This window comes from Podarcis pityusensis (genome assembly GCF_964106645.2).
Source record: "Podarcis pityusensis genome assembly, chromosome: 5".
NCBI classification, from domain to species: Eukaryota; Metazoa; Chordata; class Lepidosauria; order Squamata; family Lacertidae; genus Podarcis; species Podarcis pityusensis.
Window position 1 is genome coordinate 37,492,869 of NC_138032.1, and position 8,048 is coordinate 37,500,916.

The following is an 8,048-nucleotide window of genomic DNA, read 5'->3' on the forward strand; positions in this document are numbered from 1 at the left end:
ATTTCTGTTCTCATCCTAAGGTAAAGTTCTTAACCCGAGGTACTACTTTCATGTTAGCGGAGTCTGTAACCCAAGGTGTTTGTAACCTGAGGTACCACTTTATTGGTCCAGCAGATCTTAATTTTGGGGCAAGAGCCAAATAAATGGTATATATCTGCTTATTGTGCCCAAACATATACTGCATTTACTATTTGCCCTCCATGTCTATTAAATGTAACCTTGAGAGTATCAAATGCCAGCTGTTGTCAGAGCCATGGTTGAAATTTGTTTTATTTCCTATTTATTTTACAGATTGGTAAAAGTTGCATATATGCATTCTCTTAAAATGCAGATTTTGGTATTTTTTTCAATGCACTTCCTACACACACACACACACACACACACACATCTGTGTGCATTCTTTTGAAATATGAAACAAAACACGAAACCTCTTCTTAAAATTCCAAGAAAGGTGTGATCCAATTGGGAGTTGTGTTTTGATGTGCATATCATTCTGGGACCATTGGAATAGGATGGTTCGCTTTAAAATGCGGAATGCACAAATTTCTTCTCCATACCTAGAAAAAGGAGCAGCACCAAGAAAAATAAAAATGAAACGCAAAGAGTGGTGAAATGGATTCCCCAACGCAGTTCATCTTATCACATTCTTCAGCAGCAAAAAAATAAAATAAAAACCATTCTACTCTACTCTCTGAGAAAACAAGTGACGATGACAGCAGAACACAATGGAATACTGTTGCCCCAGAAGAAGAAAATATGATGAAATTTGACGGGCGACTGTATTTTTCAATATATGTTTCAACTTCCTGTACCTTTTTGACACTTTGTCTCTTTTTTTTGTTTTCTTTCTGGTTTTCAAGTTGTTATTTCATTTATGAATCGCTTCCCACGAGGCACCCCAAAGCAATATACAATATAACAACGGCTATAAAACAGTTACATACATAAAAACAGTAAAAACGTTTGCCTGTGTAAAAGCAAATTACAACAGTTGCTCTGAGCCAGTTTTCTTTGAACCTCTTACATCAGGGCAGATTAGGCACAAGCCTATAGGCCCCACATCTTTTAGGGGCTCCACGAGAATGGATTTGATCTGGAAAGAAAATTACAAAAATGTATTAGGAGATTATTTGTGAGGGGCCCCCAAGATTTTGACTGCCTAGGGGCCCCCACGGGGTCTAATCTGTCACTGGCCATCACAATGAAATCCGGTGCCCCCCTTTTTTGTCTGAGTGGGTTGAAATCAAACTACAGGGGCAAAATAAGTGTGCACAAGTCTTCCCAAGTGCCAGCAATCACCTGGTTGTTGTCAGTACCTGCAAGTGCCCACCACCAGTTGATTCTTGGGAAGCCCTATACAAGGATACAGTGGTACCTCGGTTGTCGAACGTAATCTATTCCAGAAGACCGTCCGACTTCCGAAACGTTCAACAACCGAGGCACAAAAGGCAGTCGGCAAAGTCAATGGAGAAAATGGAAAAACACACAGCAGAAGCCGTTCGACTTCTGAGGCACGTTCGAAAACGGAAGCATTTACTTCCAGGTTTTCGGCATTCGAAAACCGAAACCTTCGGCTTCCAAGACACTTGGAAACCAAAATACCACTGTATTGGGAACTGTTAACTAAAGGTTACAAACTCTGCAAGAATAATTTGCCATGCTGGCAAGACTTTGATGCCCATCTGGGTCAGATTTCTTATGTGGAGATCTATTACGTACCTCACCCTTGTACATAGCCTCTTGTAGCAAATGGCCCTTTGCAGTTTACAGTATAAAAACACAATATACATAGCATAACAACAAAACCCTATAACGATAACCCCCCCCACACAATTTTTTTATTCTGCCACAGAAACTTCTCCTCATACTCCGACCTTTCTTTCTCCTCTGCCTCTGAGGCTGCTCCCAAGTCCCATGCGCTGTGATGCCTCAGGGGGCCTGGTTAGGCAGGGCGACACCTCTGTCTTCCATTAGCCAGCAAAGCAGTTGATTGCTGTGGAAGAAGCTGTCACCAGTGTTTTTCCACTGTTTGTGAGAAGTGCCTTCTTTTTCATGCTTGGTTTGTGGGCAGGGCCAAGAACCATTACAACTCCACTGGCTCGATTCTGGATGTCTTGTGTGTATATAAAATTTCAAACTGCTTGACAAGCAGGGCTCAAACAGACAGGAGACCGCCTGGGGTGAAAAAGAATTATTATTCACAATGGCACACACCTCTTTCCAAAGGGAGGATGGCTGTTCAGCACCTTGTAAATGCCCAATCATTCATCCATGCAGATGTAGGAAGGGGTGGCAGTGGAAGAGAAATAGATGATGCTATATATCAAGCAATAACAACCCTAACCTTAAATTGAAGCTATATGCCTATACAGTACTCATTTTCGATGCCAAGACCAGCAAATACACCCACCCACTTAATATCTTAAGAAGGGCTTTCACAGATGCAGGAAAACATTGAGTACTGTAACAGTAAGACAAACAGAGATGAACACAGTAGGCCTGAGAAAAAGATACTCAACACAGAGCAGGCAAATCCTAGCTGATATGTGACACTTTTAATTCTGCCTAATTGATAAGATTGGAACAGCAAGATCTCATAGCTTGGGAGCAGATCTTTGGTTTCCTTTCCACTAGCACGATCACATCTGGTTCTTCTGCAATTTATTTTCGCTTCTCCTTGCCCTGCCATGTAATCTTTGCTTCAGCTAATCCAGTTCACTGTTCAGTAAAATGGTGCAAGTCACCCGAAGGGCATCTCCAAGGCAAACAGAAATATAGAACAGATCTCAGAGGGGTTTGAATCTACTGGTGTGTAATAAACAAAATAATGTATAAAGGCATATGGAACAGTCAGTTAAAATCATTGAAAGAGATAAAACATAAGAAACACGAACCTTCACTCCCCCCACGATTACCAGCTGCCCTTGACTCCAGCTGTCAGAAGAATTAAGTGGCTTGCTAATATTTTGCAAAATACGTTCAGGTTTTGGTAAGTCTTCCAGGGAGCTGCACAGTGGTGAAATAACTTATCTATATTTACTTGCATTCATTGGATGTGCTAGCTGGATTGGTATCCATTCTGTACATGAGACAAATAAGCGAAAACACTGACGATTTTCACTCCTGCTTCTGTTTTCAACAGAATTCTCAGACACCTTTGTTCTGAGCAGGGCTTTTTTTCAGCCGTAACTCATGAGAACTCAGTTCTGGCCCCCCTCAGGTGTGCACCATTGCCTTTATAAGAGAGCAATGGAAGCATTCGTGGTGAGTTCCAGCACCTCTTTTTTTCTAGAAAAATAGCACTGGTTCTGCATAGTAGGAATTTTGATAGAGCAAAGAGATTCTTGTACTCTTTTGAACCTGTGGAAAATGTGAAGCCAGAGAGACCTGTAGAGAAAGATTATGTATTTATCCATGCACGTGCAATGCACAATTGATTATATAATTTGCCAGAATACGTGATCAGAGAGATTTCATGGAGTGCATTGTTTTTCATGAAACAAGTCCTAGGTGAGTGAATCCTGGAAGAACCATTTACTCTGTGTCATCCCTGAAGCAGAATAGCTTTTTCTATATTAAATGGTGAACTTGGTATTATTTCTGTCCCAGATTTAGATAAAGAGTTTCCCAGAAAACAAAAACAAAAGCAAAAAAATTGCTAGAGCAATCATTCACCACAGTTGTCTGTGGTACAATACATATTTATAAAGAATAAATGACAGGTGCTATAGCAAAATCTGACCATGAAAATAAACTCTAGAATTAGAAGGAGATAGCCTACAGAAGAAAATACCTGACTATTGAGATAAGACAAGCAAAGAATTTTTCCAGTCTAGCCTCAAGGACTTATTTTCTGTTATGATACATGGTGATCATCAATAAGAAATATACATAGGACAGGAATAACATCTATTAGATAGAATAGCCATGATAAACATATAATTCAAACTGCCAAAAACTAATTGTAGGTGAGAATGAAAGGAGGTCTGTATTCATATTGCATTGAATTCAAATTTTGTGAAGCTCAGAACAGAGAGTGAGATTTATGAACAACCTTAGTACCATTGATTTCAATAGGTCTACTCTAAGCATGGCGAAGTCTGGATCCACCCCAGCATGTGTCTTAGCATCCTGGAACTGTAATATTTATGAGTGCTGGGAATTGTAGCTTAGTAAGGGGCAAACCATAGTTCTCACAAAGTGCTTTAAAGGTGTGGGTGTGATTTAAATGTATGGTGTGTATGCAGCCACACTGTTGTGTAACTATTGCACAAGCACTTAGAACTGCCCTTGACTGAAAAATATTAAAGGCACTAATTATGGCACAAATATTACAAGTTGTATTATTGATCAGAAATTGCTCAATGGCATCTTGTTTGGGCTACCCTTAACACAGTTTTTGTGCGGCTACCTTTGAAGAACACTCAGCTGATTCAGAATGTGGCAGCCAGGTTCTTAACAGGATCAAGTTATATTGTCAAGCATGGAACTCCCTTGCTGCAGCAGCTGCACTGAGCCCCAGATCATTTTTGAGCCCAATTCAAAATGCTGTATAAATCCCTAAACAAGAGATGGGGAACCTGTGGCCCTCCTGATGTTGTTGGACTACAAGTCTCATCATCCCTTACCATTGGTTTTTCTGGCTGAGAATGATGGGAGTTGAAGTTCTTCAAAACCTGGAGGGGCACAGATTCTCCATCTCTACCTGAAAAGCTTAGGACCAGGTTCCTTTAAGGACCACCTTCTCCCATATGAACCTGCCCAGATATTAAGATCTTCTGGTGAGGCTCTTCTTTGCACCCTATCATTATCTGAGACTCCTTTGGTGGGGATGTGGGAGACAGCCTTTTTGGCTGACATACTCTGTTCCTGCCTAGTAGCTCCCACTGCCTCTTTTCTGCTGCCTTCAACCATCTAAGACTTTCTGATGATATTCTATGATTTGATGAAGACTTTTCTGTGTTTTTCTTTTTCATGGTTTTAATGTGCTAGTGGATTGGTTTTTTATCACCTGTTGATGTCTGCTACTTTTAACCCCATCTACTGCTTTTTTTTTTTACTACATCTTAGTTTATTGTTATTTTTCCTTTTTTATTGTATCTTTTGCTATTTCTTTGTTTTATTGTTAGTTGCTTCAAACATTTTTGTTGAAAGAGAAAGCCAGGATATAAACTGTCACATTCAGTTAATATAAAAAATAAAAATGCTAGACACTGGTGTAGAAAACAAAGAAGCTATAGCCAGTCATACGGTCTACAATACAGTCCTCTGAAATCCATAAGCAGAGAAGTTGCCACCTACCGAGTCAGATAGTTGGTCCATTTAGCTCGGTCTTGTCTACACTTACAGGACGTTCTCCAGTGTTTTAGACAGGAGACATTCCCATCCCTTCTTGGAAATGCTGAGGATTCAACCTGGGCCCTTTGCATGTGAGGCAGATGCTCTAGCACTGTACACCAGCCCTTTCCAAAGCATGTGCTGGATTGTAGCCACTATGGTCAACAATACAATGTTGTGGCTTTGCAGCAGTTAAGGAGGCCAAAGTACACATAGCTAGGGTTAACCCATAGCTTCAAATGTGAGTCTTCCCCACTACCCATTTAGCTATTTTAGAAGGCTGCAATGGACATGATAAGCTAAAATGGAAGTGAATCAGAGAATACAGCTTACAGATTTCTCCAAGGAAACCCTAACTGTTCCCCCATAATTAAAGGCTGAGTTTCTGCTTGTACCTCTCTTTCTGCCTTAAGCCACTTTCCTGAGAGCCAGTGTGGTGTAGTGGTTAAGAGCGGTAGACTGGTAATCTGGGGAACCGGGTTTGCGCCTCCACTCCTCCACATGCAGCTGCTGGGTGACCTTGGGTTAGTCACACTTCTCAGAAGTCTCTCAGCCCCACTCACCTCACAGAGTGTTTGTTGGGGAGGAAGGGAAAGGAGAATGTTAGCTGCTTTGAGACTCCTTCGGGTAGTGATAAAGCGGGATATCAAATCCAAACACTTCTTCCTATACCCTCCTTTACAGGTCAAAGTGAAAAACTGGGACGCCGTCTTCCAGGGCCGCATGAGTCGCAGGACTGCATGAGATCACGGCCCTGAAAAAAGCATTGCACTGCCCCAAATGGCTGCTGTGCTCTTGCGTGAAGAAACAGGGTGTCCTGGTTTTCCCAGGACATTTGAGGGGTACACCATCTTTAAAGGAAGGAGTCTACTCCTTTCATGCATTCCATAGTGGGCTGCATCATATGTTTTAGGAAAGGAAGGAAAGAAGGGTCCCTCTTGCAAACGATTCACAAAGGCTTAACTTATGCAAGTGCAAAACTCATAGAGCACCATGTTCAGGACTGAGCATCAATAGTGCTGCTTGGAGCTTCACTCTCTATTCCATGGGCACAGCCTGAGCTTACAAAGCCACAGGACTCAATAGCGGCTGATGTTCCCTGGAATTCACTCTCCGAGGAAGTAAGTTATTAGTTCACAATTAAAAACAGATCTATCTGGTTTCCCAAGATTGATTGCACACTTAATCAGCTCCCACTTGCCTATACAGTATCACTGAAATGGAGAGATAATAAAGCCATGGTTCTTTTAAGAGAGCGACTGCACTGCAGATCAATTTCTTCAAAATCTTCATGTGTGCAGAAATCCTGTGGGATGAATATTTCATAAGGGGAACAACGCCGTTAAAATTAATAAAACCCCAGCCTGCCTAGTTATGAACTACAGTGATTACTGAAGAAAATAATCCTGCTCATATTTTGTACCACCAAAGTTGGGCCCTGAAGGCATCCAGGGAGAAAGGAGAACGCTTTTGAAGTGAGGTGTCACCAAGAGTAATAAGAGTTTCAGAGACACAAAATCCAGGGAGAGGAGCCTGCGACAACTGGGGGGAAGCTGAATCTTGTTCTTGCCTGGGGAAGACTGAGAAATTGAAGTTAATTAATTGTTACACACTTTCCCTCTGTGTCAGGCCCACTCCTCAGCTTCCTGAGCAGAAAATAGGAAGATCTAGAGAAGCAGCATTTAGTCACTCCGTATTAATTCCTGACAAACATTCCTGACCCGCTTTGTCAAAATCCAGCTTGTGTCCTGAAAACACCAATAGGTTTGTTTAGTCTTTAGGAACACAGGTCGCTTGGCTAGGGCTCACTGTGCAGCTGGCATACATTCCAGCTGTGCCAGCCACACTGTGTCCATACCAAGCCTTTTGTGATAGTTCTCATTTGACTGCCACCCGACATGTGCGCAGGAGTCAAGTATGTGTGGAAGGTGCCTCCTGCCAGGGGCTCTCGTGACGGCCACACCTTCCCACCTTTTCTGCAGCAGTGGAAAGGGCAGAAGCCCCCTCCATCCTGAAGCACAAATGTTAAAAGAATAGCCCCCTCAAACAAATAATTGGAACCTCGGTCTCAAAGCATAGGTGGAAACAGCTGGACTACATCAAGAGTATAATAGCTATGGATACTGAACAGAAAGAATGTGGGAAATGATAGAATATATGGGCAGTGCGGCTGGTTTTAATATTCGGCATTTTATTGGCTTCTGAGTGTGTGTGCGTGTGTGCTGTGATGTTACACGATTACCTTTTATGCATTTGAATGGTCTAAAAAGATATCAAATAAATAAGATCACATGAACCTCAAAGCCTATTTTGCACTTCTGTCTAGGTTGCACCTGGGGTAGGTGCCCCTCTTGTCATTCGATTTAATATAATGCAAGCCATGAGGCACATTACTCTTTCCAGCAGGGTCTCTCTCTCTCCCCCCACCCTCAGCATTTTCTCTTCTGGCTTCCCAGGAAACTGATCGTGTTTACAATTACATTTCTCCAACCGTTCGCTAAGAAAAGTAGCAAGCAGATGCTAGTCCCAACTGAAAGCACCAAATACATAAATAAGCCATTTTGGAAATACCAGATTGCTCTTTTCTCAGCTGTTTTCAAAGCAAAAGCATATAATAAAAAACAGAGTACAAACATGTGTCAACAGGTCTTGTCTGTAGCAGGTCTGTAGTTTGGCATTACGCTCTTTATTCAGAAAGGAATGGGCAGGAG